Raw genomic sequence first — 13,540 nt, forward strand, 5'->3', positions numbered from 1 at the left:
AATTAAAAAAAAAAAAAAGTTAAACTTGGCATTGCTACTTGCTGGCAACTAAAGAAAGAACAGCCCTGGCCTAGTGGTTAGGGAGTTGGTCTTTAGAGGGTTGCAGGTTCAAATCCCTCCCTAACCACCAGGTAATGGCTGAAGTGCCCTTGAGCATGGCATCTAACCCCACATTGCTCCAGATTAGCAATACAAAACATACACTGAGGGACAGGGACATCTGGGCAACAGCTGTAAAAGAAGATATGTGTTTTGTCTACATGTGTTCAGTGCTACAGTAAAGCAGACAGAAGCAGAAACCTTGCAACATAACAATTGGCCAATATTGTTGCTAAATACCTAATCTGGAAATATCTTGCAACGATGAAACTCAGACAGTTTGTAGCTACGGTAAGTGGGGGTTATTTTCACATCTCAATATTTAGGAAAAGCATCAGTACAGCAAAAGAAAAGCCATGACAGTAGTATGTGAAGATATGCTGCAGCCCAGATGTGGCATAATAGCTGTCCACTGTTGGGACATCCACTGTTGCTCTGAGTTCTTGATCTGGCACTGTCCATGGTGCGAAAGCATCACAATGACACAATATTCCACATGAAGTCAATCGTCACATTATTACAAAATGGTAGGGGAGAGCGGGGTAAGATGAGCCAGGGGGTAAAATGAGCCTCCCCCTGTTTCTAAGAAACAGTACACAAATGTGACCACGTGACCACATTCAAAGGGGGGCGGGACCATTTACTTACACTTGGAGAGGAGCACCACATGTCAAACTAGGTGAGGGAGATATTTATAAAAATGTGTTTTTGTGCTTTCTAAGTCAATTCCATGTTTGTCCACAGTGAAGATGATTTAGAGAAGACAAAAGTAGAATAATATTTAGACACATTAGGGTTAAGTTAGTGGCTTTCTAAGCTATGATATGAATGCTAATAAAAATAATTTTGATTAGCCTAATCCCCTTTATTAGCATTTTTCTACAAAATGGTGGCCACGGGGTAAGATGAGCCATTAGATGTAGGGCAAGTTGAGCCACTGGCTCAACTTACCCCATTGGTGGCTGAGCTTACCCAATATGGATGACACTTAAGTTTTCACATTTACTGGTCATATATGACAACAACACACACACATATATATACACATACATATATACATACACACACATACATATATACACATACATACATATATATATATATATATATATATATATATATATGACATCAGATGAGGAAGACCAGTTGTTAGATGTGGGGGATTATGTTGTGGCAAAATTCACAGGGAAGAAGAAAGTGCATTTCTTCATTGGCCAGATAATCAAATTGGATGTCTTCGAAATAGAGGCAAGATTTCTCAAAAGAAGCCGGTCATGCCATGGCTCTGCAAGAAAGCCAACCTTTGTCTTCAAAGAGAAAGATGAGGCTGTCCTGTCAAGACAGGATATTGTGAAAAAATTGCCCCACCCCTTTACTGTTGGGGGGACAGCACGGAGGGAGAGGCAAATGGTGTTCCCTTGCAATTTGAACGCTTGGAACATTGAATAATGATGAAATTATTATGGATGGAATGATTGCTGCATGTTTCAACCTACTGAAAGAAATAAGATTTTTTGGCACTGTTCTACTGTTTTAGTAATTTCTATAATATAGTACATCTCTCATTCCCTCTCTAACCATCCCTCTTTCTATCTATCTACGCATATCTCTCTATCCATCTATCTATCCCTCCCTATCCCATCTCATTCTATCACCTCTCTCTTCATCTCCCCTTCTCTATGCACGGCCCTATCCCCCACTTGATTGACTTGACTTGATTCACTGATTGCATTTCTAATAATAAAAGTTGTTTACTTTGTTAACCTAACATGTTTTGTGTTGGCTCAATTTACCCCACACAGTGGCTCATCTTACCCCGTGCATGGGGTAAGTTGAGCCACTTGACATTTTTTTTTCCAAGAGGTAATATCACTCTAACCATAAGAGCTTATCAATTATTTTTTGCTCAAATAGTAACAGTACACTTTGAAATTTGGTATGGTGTGTAGACTGGAAGCAAAAATGGCTTTAACATGTAGTTATGATGAAAAATGTAAAAAGTGGCTCATCTTACCCCGCTCTCCCCTACAGTGAAATAACTGGAAAATCACCACAGAGGTGGCTGGGGACATGTAGAACAAGAATCATGTGGAATTGTCAGAAAAAAAATGATTTTTTTCATGAATTTCCAGGGCTATGTCAGCACACAGATCAGTGGTTTCCTGTCATGACATTGTTCTGTTAGAATAAAAGAGGGCAATGAAAGAATTAATAAATACCATGTGTACATCCTCTGTACACATGGTATTTTGATTTCTATAAATCTGGTCTGTTACTTCTTTGTACCACACTGAAATGTTCTTTCCCAGGGCTGTGGAACGCCCACACCCTGTTTTAATATTTCTACCCATGACATTCCATTTTAGCACATTGTTTTTCCTTTCCGCCTCCCCTGTCTGCTCTGTATATCCTGCCCTGATTATGATCTCATTCCCATAGAAGCTCTGATCTACAGTGTAGCAGGGAAGAAGTAGCCAGCCAGTGCCAAAAAGTAGGCTGAGGTCAGACTCCTTCGAGGTGCCAAAAGAACCAGAATGACATTTTTGTCACTGAAACATCTGATGCACTGAATCATGGGACGAGCATTTTGCAATTCTTTTTTTCTGTTGGTGGAGTCGTACATCATTCAAGTTTTCATGAGGATTATTTATTTACTTATTTATTTATTCCTATGCTTTAAAAATGACTGCAGCTTTCACTTCCTTCAGTTTGACCCGGACCAGCAATGAGGCTGAGGTAGATATTGTGTTTTTATTTCTAACAAGAAAGATTAGAATTGTCCATCACTGGTAGAATTGTTAATCAATCAATCAATCAATCAATCGTTGATGTTAAGGTGTTGAAGAATCATACCTTTTTGATTATTCAGTGAAAAACACTGGATGAAAATTAAAATGTTGATGATACCGATGTGAAATTCTGTTTACCGAAAGCTGATGTGTGAAATGTGATGTGAAAAGCCAGGCTTAAAGGAGATATGCAGAACCTTTATTTTTAAATAAATTACTGAGTGGATAGTATCTCCATCCTTGACTCTTGTATGCTGCATAAATGGGAATAAAAAATATATATATTTGAGAGTTAAAATCGACAGGAAAGTTGTGATTGGAGCTGCCCCGCTGAGCCAGCCAGCCCTGAGCGCATGACATCACAGCAGTAACCGGTTTTAAGGCTGAGGCCTTTGACAGCTATAGACCAAAGTCATATAAATAAAAATTTATGGTAAAAGTAAGAAATACCGTTACCGACTTGCTCAACTAAGACTGATTTGACTTCATTGATTGTGGGTTGACTCTCATTAAAACAGGATAGGCATTATAACTTATGCAATATACATGTACATGCATGCATTTTCACTGATAAAACGTAAAAGGCTAATTAAATAATCAGATGAACTGAGATGATCACATTCTGAAGCAAGTTAAATAATCTTATACTGGTAACTTAAACACACAATACAAGTTACATGTATTAATCTAAATGCAGATAAACATTTTTTTTTTATCCAAATGAGAGTCGGAGTTTACCCGTCTGTGTTCTTGCTTCTTGAAGGCCGATCTTGTGGCCAATTGTTTTGAAACAATCTGACTTTCAGTTGTTCGTTCAGTTCTCCGTTCATGCACTTCTTCCACATAAGGGTGAGATGGCAGAAATATCCAGTTTAGAAATCAGACGACTGCTACACTCATTCTCCATTTTCTCCATACGGAGTACTCCGCCATTACTGCTGGGCTCAGGCAATTACTAAAACCCAGGACGGAGCTGGATGCTACCGGTTTTAGCAACAACCGTGGGGAGGTCACTGCCCGAGCGATATGTCCCGTCCCGTTCCATCCCGGGTTTTACCAGCAACCCTCAGCTCATGCTTCAGGAGAACTGGTGCAACTGAACTCAGTTAAAAAAAATAAATAAATAAATACTTTTCTTGTAGTTTTCTTTTTCTTTAATTGTTGATACTGCACCCTCTTTCAATACGGGCTTATAGCCAACGCTCCTCAACAGATCAGAGGTCTCGTATGAGTCTTCAGTAAAATGTGCAGAGCAGAGGAGAGACCACTTCATAGGCGCCCAATGTGCCTGTGAACTTCTCACAAAACGCGTCCAAATCTTTGCAGTTTGAACATTCTTGGACCATGAATGCAACGTAAATCCACCTTCTGTCGTGTTGCTGCACCGGCCAAAAACACATCTACGGTACGTGGCATGGTGATAAATTAGCTCAGAATGGAGGATCGGAGTTGCAGTCAGCTCTGTGTTTTAGTATAGCGGAAATGGTGAGGAGACCGATAGACTTCCTGCTGTGATGTTACAGATGTCAAGGTCATTCACTCAGACCGCTACCTATGTAAATCACTTTAATTGTACAAATGACTATTAGATTTATTGTTAATGCTTAAAACTATTCCTGTGCCATTCTTGAGGTCTCAAGGCATTTATAAACGAAAGTGAGGCCATGGCTCTGCGTATCTCCTTTAAACTCTAATACGCTCAACTGGCCTTCAGAATGTACAATGCTCTGCAGGTAATTATTTCCAACACCTCACTGTCATTTACTACTGTCTTAACTCAGCACCAAATTATAACCTAATGCTATCACAGATTTTTTTTTCTTTGAAATAAAACATGTATATTTTGCTATGAAGGGACCTGTACATAATGCTTAATTTTTAATATTTTAAATTCTTAAATCAGCCCTGTGATGATCTGATGACTTGTCCAGGGTGTACCCCACCTCTCGCCCATAGTCAGCTGGGATAGGCTCCAGCTTGCCTGCGACCCTGTAGAACAAGATAAGCGGCTACAGATAATGGATGGATGGAAATTCTTAATCTGTCTTAAGTTTGGTTTGACATTTCAGCAAATTTTAAGTTTAATGAGGGTTGCAGGCCAGGATTTCACATGTTAACAATTCAGAATAATATTAATAAGAACAATATTTTTCCACCAGCTGAAGCTCATTTAGTGTTGTATTTTGATCCATACATCAAGCCAGATAGAAACAAGTTGAAATAATTTAAACTAATAGAACAAACATGGGCGGCACGGTGGTGTAGTGGTTAGCGCTGTCGCCTCACAGCAAGAAGGTCCGGGTTTGAGCACCGTGGCCGGCGAGGGCCTTTCTGTGTGGAGTTTGCATGTTCTCCCCATGTCTGCGTGGGTTTCCTCCGGGTGCTCCGGTTTCCCCCACAGTCCAAAGACATGCAGGTTAGGTTAACTGGTGACTCTAAATTGACCGTGAATGGTTGTCTGTGTCTATGTGTCAGCCCTGTGATGACCTGGCGACTTGTCCAGGGTGTACCATGCCTTTTGCCTGTAGTCAGCTGGGATAGGCTCCAGCTTGCCTGCAACCCTGTAGAACAGGAAAAAGCGGCTAGAGATAATGAGATGAGAACATAAACATGTCGCATGGTTCCATTTTACGGGAGATCCCTGTGTTCCTGTGTTGACGAACACTGAGAATATTATTAAAATTAAACTTTAAAATAGGAAATGACTGAGAGGAACCAACAACTCCTCTCAGTTCGCAGCTCAACTCACTGGTTCTTCTAGGAGATAGTTAATTTCTTAAACCTTACAGATCCAGTACCAGGTCCAATAGAATTGACTTCCAGTAAAAAGTTAAAAAATGCTTTTTTGGTAAGTTCTATCCTGCTGAAAACTTTTGTAGTATTTCTGTACTTTGTGATATTTCTATGTTTTTTGTCCAGTTGTAGTCATGGTGTTGCTGAATGAAAAAAGTGGTATCTTTACATCTGCGCACATTGTGATCATGGTGTTATTCACTGTCTAATCCAGAATAAACTCTAGGTGAGGATAAAGAGGATAGATTTCTCCTTTGGTTTATCACAATATACTCAGGCTTAGTAACAAGTCACCATGGTACTGACACTGGAAATATATTCTGTGAGGTCTTACAGATCCATAGAGACCAAGATTATGTATATTGCCCTGATAGTTGTGAAACTATTTTTGATTAATTTTGGGTTTGTCTGTCGAGGCGAGCCACACCTCTCAGCACTCTAAGGCTAAAAATACTGCACTTATAATTTACACAGATGCACTGATGGTCTCTCTTGGGTGATATGGATCTGTTGGTGAAGATAGTTAGAACTCGCCATCAAGATATTTCATAGATATTTTTAACCCTAACTCTCTCTGTCTCTAGTCATCCCCATCCTCTCTTTCCCTCCCTGTTTTCCTCTCTCCTGCTGTTCCTACCTCTCTCTCTCTCTCTCTGCCTTCCCTTAGTCAGCCCCATTTTCTCTTTCCCCTCCCTATTTTTATCTCTCTCCTACTATTACTACCTCTCTCTCTCTGTTCCCTTAGTCAGCCCCATCCTCTCTTTGCCTCCCCATTTTTCCTCTCTCTCTCTCCCTCTCCCCATTCCCTTAGTCAGCCCCGTCCTCTTTCCTTCTCCATTTTTTCTCTTTCCTGCTGTTTCTATCCTCTCTCTCTCTCTCTCTCTCTCTCTGCCTTCCCTTAGTCAGCCCCATCCTCTCCCTCCCCATTTTTCCTCTCTCTCTCTCTCTCTCTCTCTCTCTGTCAGTCTCTCTGTTCCCTTAGTCAGCCCCATCCTCTCTTTCCCTCTATTTTTATCTCTTTCCTACTGTTTCTATTCTCTCTCTCTCTCTCTCTCTCTCTCTCTCTCACACACACACACCCCTCTGGGATCCAAGTCCTTCAATCCTTGACTTGCAAGTGACATCAAAGCAAAATAGAAATCCAGATGTCGGCCATGTTGGTGGAGATACAAATGCGGGGTTGAGCAACATTCCATACAAAACACAGTCACGTGTGCGCAACTGTCTTTGTTTTTCTGCTGCTTTAAGTGTTCTTTTAGCTATGTCTTTTCTTTGTGCTGTATATGGTTGTGGTCACAACAGTACTCGTGACTGTGGCATGTTCCGATTTTTTAGAATTCCGTCCATAATTTGGAAAGAGGGTGAGGAAACTGAGGCTTAGTACTAAGAGGAGACGAGGGGATCAGGACACTTAATTCAATGACCATTTCGTCCAATAGTTAAGACATTTCGTCCAAAGCTTTTTTTATATGCACTGTCAATTATTTTATATTTCAGGTATTCTGGTGTTCGCAAATGAAAGCCCTGAGAAAGCACTGCTCTGCCTAAAGATTTAACATGATCCAGACGGCTTTAAAAATTAATAACTTGGCCAGGGGAGCTCACAGCAAAGCTGAATTTTACAGGCACCTGCCTTTAAGCCTCCCCTTTCAAAAGAGCATGGTCTCAGGTTGGTAGGACCGTGCCTCAACCCAGGATTTGTGAATGAAGCCCCCTGAAGATTTTTTTTTGGGGGGCTTTTTCCACCTTTTTTATTGGATAGGACAGTGTAGAGACAGGAAATGAGCGGGAGAGAAAGACAGGGAGGGATCGGGAAATAACCTCGGGTCGGAATCGAACCTGGGTCCCTGGATTTATGGTATGGCGCCTTATCCAACTGAGCCATGACGCCCCCAATCTAGAGAAATTTAGCAATGTAGAAGGGAAAAAAAAAAAACATTCAGCGGGACTTGGTGTTGAAAGGAGAAGTCAAAAACCCTATGGTGATCACTTCATTTCCATGAAGGTAGGAATTTAAAAGAAAATTCACTACTGCAGCATGGTGCTTATTCTTATCCAGTGAAGTGAACATGAGCCTCAACACAGAGGCTCTGCACAGCCTAACCTTCACTGAGACTTAAAATGCATTTACATTCAGGGATCCTTCAGAAAGTGTTGTGCACGTGCTTGGGACCCAGTCATTATGGGGTGCAAAGCCTCTATACCAAACACACATCCTCTTTCCTCACATGGAGTTCATGTTCTCTGCATTTAGCAGGCATCCACTGTACCCGTGAAGCTGCCCAGAGTGTTGCAGTTGGTTGCTATTGAATTCAACCAGGACCACCAGGCAGGTCACAGTATAGTAACCTATGGCCAAGCACTGATTTAATGTCTTTATATTTGAGACCAATCTCAAAATAAAATTCTATGAATATCTCCCACAAGTGTTTGCACTCCATTGTTGTCTATAATTGTAAAGCGACCTTGGGTTTTGAGAAAGGCGCTATATAAATTGAACCTATTATTATTATTATTATTATTATTATTATTGTAGTTTCCAAGTTGCTGAACTGACCTGGAAGAACATTGATGTAAATGGAAAAACTCTCTTTCCCTTGCATGTTTTTACATAAGCTTTAATACTGGAAGCTGTGAATTTTGCTTTAAACACTTTCAAAATCATTAAGGAAGAAAAATATATCTCTAAATTCACCCATTATATTTATAGCATGTTGCCAAATTCCAAATGTGTTTTCTTAATTTTTTTTTCTTTAACCAATAGCTTTTTTCTGGCCACTCTTACATAAAGCCCCTTTGCAGATCTTTGCAGCTCCTTCAGTGTTATTTTTGGTGTCTTTGTTGTGTCTCTGATTAATGCCCTCCTTGCCCGGTCTGTGAGTTTTGGTGGGCGGGGCCTTCTCGTCAGGTTTGTAGCAGGGCTTTGAACCGGTTCAAGGAACGAAAACGAAAACCAGGAACTTTTTCTATTTCACATGGAACAGAAACGAAACCAGAAACTTTATTATTTTTTATGTTCCGGAACAGAAACGCTTATTAAAAATAATGGTAACCGGTTAATACCGGTTTTTATTTCGTTCCTCAAAGTTTCTGTAGCCTACAAATAGTCATTCTTCTCCTGCGCAAGTTTCTATGACCCGCTGGGGTTCACTTCCTGTGTGACGTTCGCTGATTGAATGGAGAGAGCGGGAAGGTGGACTGCTATCACGTCTCCATTACTGAGTGTCTGAGCAAAGGAGAGCCTGAACGATGCAACCTCCCTATTGGCTGTTTGTAAAAATGTATCAGTTGTTGCCCCTCCCACGGGAATCATCGCGGGCTCGAGAGACGAGACCTGACGAGTTAGTTCGTTGGTAGCAGAACAAAATGTCTGGACACAAATCGGGTTTTCAGAAAAGGAAAGAAAATAAACGGAGGGTCGAAAATACAAAAAAGGAGGCAGAAAATGCAAAACGAGTTTTAAGGTAGGACAAATGGTTACTTTTCTGAGGCAGCCCGCCGTGGCTGCCTGCAGGCTTATTTATTATAGCCCATTTAGTTAAAATAGTTGATATAAAATGTTTATAGTTATGTGATGGTTGTCCTGATTTAGACTGTTTTTTTTTTGTTTTTTTGGGGGGGGGGTTGCATGATGTTGCACCCGGGTCCAGATTAGGGCAGAACCGGCCCTGGCTACATTTCAGCTGTAGTTTATGAATGTATGTATTTGCATAGATGTGTACTTCCAATATGGCGCCTAACAAAATCTCGCGGCGCGGTGACGTCATGCGGTAGCCCTCTATAGGGCCTGACTAGCCTTTGGTAACACACTAAACGAATTCTCTTTCATTTTTGGCACTTTTTCTGTTTGTGTAGATGGGAAGACATACTGAGAATCCAAATCGCCAACATTTGAAATAATTGTTTTGAATTATTTCTTGTCTTATTTAATGAAGGTTGTAATAGAATTAGCCTACATTTGGCTTAAGCTGGATGAGACAGAGACATAATTTTATAGCCATTTGTTAAACAGCTGACAGGGAACGTAATTAACCATTCCGGGAACGAAATTTTTTTGTTCTAACCGGTTCGGGAACGTCTATTTAATGGTGGAACCCAAAACCGGAAACGTTAAAATTCCGTTTCTGTTCGGAACGAACCAATAGGAAAAAAATTCCGGTTCAAAGCCCTGGTTTGTAGTGATGCCATATTCTTTCTATTTTGCTATAATGGATTTAATGGTGTTCTGTGGGATATTCAAAGTTTGGGATATTTTTTATAACCCAACCCTGATCTATACTTCTACACAACTTTGTCTCTGACCTGTTTGGAGCTCCTTGGTTTTCATGTTGCTTGCTTAGTAGTGTTGCAGAGTGTGGCAGTTGGGGCGTGTTCGAGCATTGGCTGTGTACAGTGAGGAGGCAGGTTGAACCAGCAGGTAACATGTGATGAGGTGCACCTGTGTCAAATTACTGGCTGTCGATTAATTTGTGTCTCTGTGTGTCTTTCAGACAGCCAGGAACGAGAGAGAGAGAGTGCACAGCATCACACCACATGTGTGCATGTTGAGTTGTCACTGAAAAGTGAAAAATAAAAAGAACTCACCTGTTCTAAAGCCTGCTTCCAGTTCCTCTGCTTCCCACAAGCCACAGAACTGTTACACAGAGTCAGGGTCCTTCTAGAACAGGTTGCTTTATACAGACATCATGTGACAGATCATGTGACACTTTGATTGCACACAGGTGAATCTTAAGCAACTAATTATGTGACTTATGAAGTGAATTGGTTGGACTAGGTTTTATTTAGGGGTTTCATATGAAAGGGGGTGAATACATATGCACACTTCAGCTTTGTGTTTTTTAATCTTAATTTTTGTTTGTGTCACAATAATAATAATAATAATAATAATAATAATAATAATAATAATAATATTGCACCTTTAAAGTGGTAGGCATGTTGTTTAAATCAAATGGTGCTAACCCTCCAAAAATGCATTTTAATTCTAGCTTGTAATGCAACAAAACAGGACAAACACCAAGGGGGATGAATACTTTTGCAAGACACTGTAGAGGAACGATAGAGGGTGTCTTGATCAGTTGTCTCACTATGTGGCACGGGACCTGCACAGTCTCCCAACAGAAGACCCTATCACTGGGGTCTCTCGACCTACCATTGACACCTCATACAACAACCTGTCCTGTGTATTTATTGTCCTGTATTCATCTTACACTGGTGTGTATTTTCACTTTATGTCATCTTGTGTACTATTACATGTTGCACCAAGGATAAATGACATTTCGTTCCAATGTATATAAGCTATATAGAGGAATGACAAGAACAACCCACTTGACTAGAAAGGGTCAAATGTGAAAAAAAGATTAACTCTCCCTTTAAGTTGAAGATCAGAACTGTAACTGAGAGATGCCTCTGTTCTGAATAGTGCTCAAGTCTGGAGATACACCTGAGGTCTGACTACCATGTTGTCATGGCCGTAACTACCATTGAGGACACTGAGGTCATGTCCTTGGTATTTTTTTCAGAAATTTAAAATTGGTCTACACTGAATTTGAGCAGTGATCAATGTAAAACGCAGCGTCCACATCCACATGTCATCTGTATTTCCCCCCAATAAAATTCACATTTGTCTAATGTCATCTGAAATCTCTCAGCCTCTATCTCTATCGTTGCCGTGTCTAACGCAGCGTCACGCGACGTAGCCTATACTAGTGTCAGCCGGGGAAGTTGGGTTTTGGATAAAACAGGCAGGGTGTAGTCTACGCTCTATCACATATGCCTACCTAACCTAACGTAGGCTAATAGTCACATCGCATTATAGAGCTTTACCTGAGTGCAAAATGAAAACATTGCAACAAACTAAATTAAGGTTTGGACAGCCAACAGAAGAGCAGGGAAAGAGAAGGAGGGAAGGTGAGAAAATATTGTCAGTGCAGTGGCAGACCGTTCAGCGGTGTCATGCCAACTTTCCAAGGGGAAACGTTTCATTGTCATTGCCTATTACATTTTAGTTAGCATTTCAAGAAACATTCAAAACTACGTTGTCACAGGCAGCCCTGTGCAGGGCTGAGTAAACGGGCTTGTTTGAGTAACTCTCTTTCTCTCATAACTCTCTCTTTCTCTCTCACTCACTCACACAGACACACACACACAAATAATACACTCTCACACACTCTCTCTAATACATAGTCTTCACACAGAAATAATAGCTCTACATTCTAATGTAATTTAAGATAATGAAATGTAAATAATGCCAATACTTCAGGTAGCTGAGCAATACACTCAGTTCAGTTCAGTTTTGACTTTTATGTCAGACAAAACTCCACAGTTATGATGGCACAGTTTTAGAATTGTTGAAGTAAATGTGTTATGAGCCAAACTTACATTACAGGCAATGGTGAGAACACACTGTTTCAGAGAATGCATGCAAATGGATCTCAATTCAAGACAGCCAGATAGACTGATGCCTTTACATTACTGCTCAGACTCTACACATACAGACACCCACAAATAACACACAAACTCTCAGTTACTCTCTCTCTCTCTCTCTCTCTCTCTCTCTCACACACACACACACACACTATTATTATAAGGTGTAATCTGGGTGTGATTTGCTGGGGGGGGGATCATCCCCCCTCTGGTTTTTATCTCTGCTGAAAAAAAATCCTCGGGGACAACCCCATCAATAAAACAAACAAACCAAAAAAAAAGTTGACATGACAGGCATGTTGTGACACAGTTTTCTATGGTCTACATTGCACTCACTTTCAAAATGACCTGAAGTGGCAGCTTTGATGTTCACGAACGTCCCCAGCAAATAGATACATTGTAGATAATAACAATATCTTTGCGTTCTATGCAGGGATGCAAACAGCGCACCTTTTGGCGGATGCCGCCTTTTTCACGGCCGATTTTTTTTTTTTAGGGGGGGCGTTGGAGTGTCTGATTATAGTTTCAAAGTAAATTCTGTATTAAAATTACTAAATAAGCAAATCCATTACAGTCCATGAAACAGGAAGTATAAGGATAAGAAAAAAAAAACAGTTTAAATCGGAAAGCTGCGCACAATGTGAACTGCGCCATCAGAGCAAACTGTTCATTTATTATTCATGTATTTTAGTGATTTTCGAGTCACTGTCCATTTAATCCGGAGGGAGAGAAACATCACAGCAACGCGACAAGCAATGCGAACTTTGTTGTGTTCGTGTATTTAGTCAGAGAGATAGGAAGATGAATTTACTATCTCTGGTTTAGTGTTCATTTTCATTTAGTGTTATTCATTTGATATCATCGGATGTTACTGAGCTGTTAGCCTATTGTTACCTTAATTTTGTGACGTTTCATGATTAAAAAAAAAAAACATCCTCCCTTCTGGTTTTTTGACAAATCGCACCCTGGGTGTAATACTAAAGCTTACAATTCAGCAGTTCACACCCTTTCTGTCATGTGTATGCTGCAATGTAAATAATGCCAATACTTTAGGTAACTGGTACTTTAGGTCTGTCTACTCAGTTCAAGAGTTCACTACCTTTCTACTTTTATGTCAGATAAAACACCACAGTTATGGTGCCACAGTTGTAGAATTGTTAAAATAAATGTGTCCACCACCAAATCTATCCTTGGTTTGTTATTTATTTATTTATTTATTTAAGGAAATCAGGGATCAGGAAACCAAACAAGGAAATAAGGCTCAGTAACGTGTCAGCAACACAACTCAATATTTCGCAAAGTAAGTATGTTTTCACAGTTTTTATATCAGTGCACTGATTGCGCCTCAATCCTGTGCAGGTGCAAGTTGCTTATGGCATGCGTGTGAGAGTCAGCCTGGCGTACATGCTGTCTGGAGTGCGCCCAGGAGTCTATCT

At 40.4% G+C, this 13,540-nt stretch overlaps 1 long non-coding RNA gene across 1 annotated transcript; it reads left to right on the forward strand.

Annotated features, from left to right (window-relative positions):
- The first annotated feature begins 2,552 nt into the window (after window positions 1-2,552).
- Window positions 2,553-13,287, forward strand: LOC132875153 (uncharacterized). Its single transcript, XR_009651767.1, has 3 exons — window positions 2,553-2,835; window positions 10,172-10,402; window positions 10,667-13,287. It is a non-coding gene; the product is annotated as an uncharacterized LOC132875153 (long non-coding RNA).
- Window positions 13,288-13,540: the final 253 nt, after the last annotated feature.

This window comes from Neoarius graeffei, chromosome 2 (genome assembly GCF_027579695.1).
Source record: "Neoarius graeffei isolate fNeoGra1 chromosome 2, fNeoGra1.pri, whole genome shotgun sequence".
In the NCBI taxonomy this organism is placed as follows: Eukaryota; Metazoa; Chordata; class Actinopteri; order Siluriformes; family Ariidae; genus Neoarius; species Neoarius graeffei.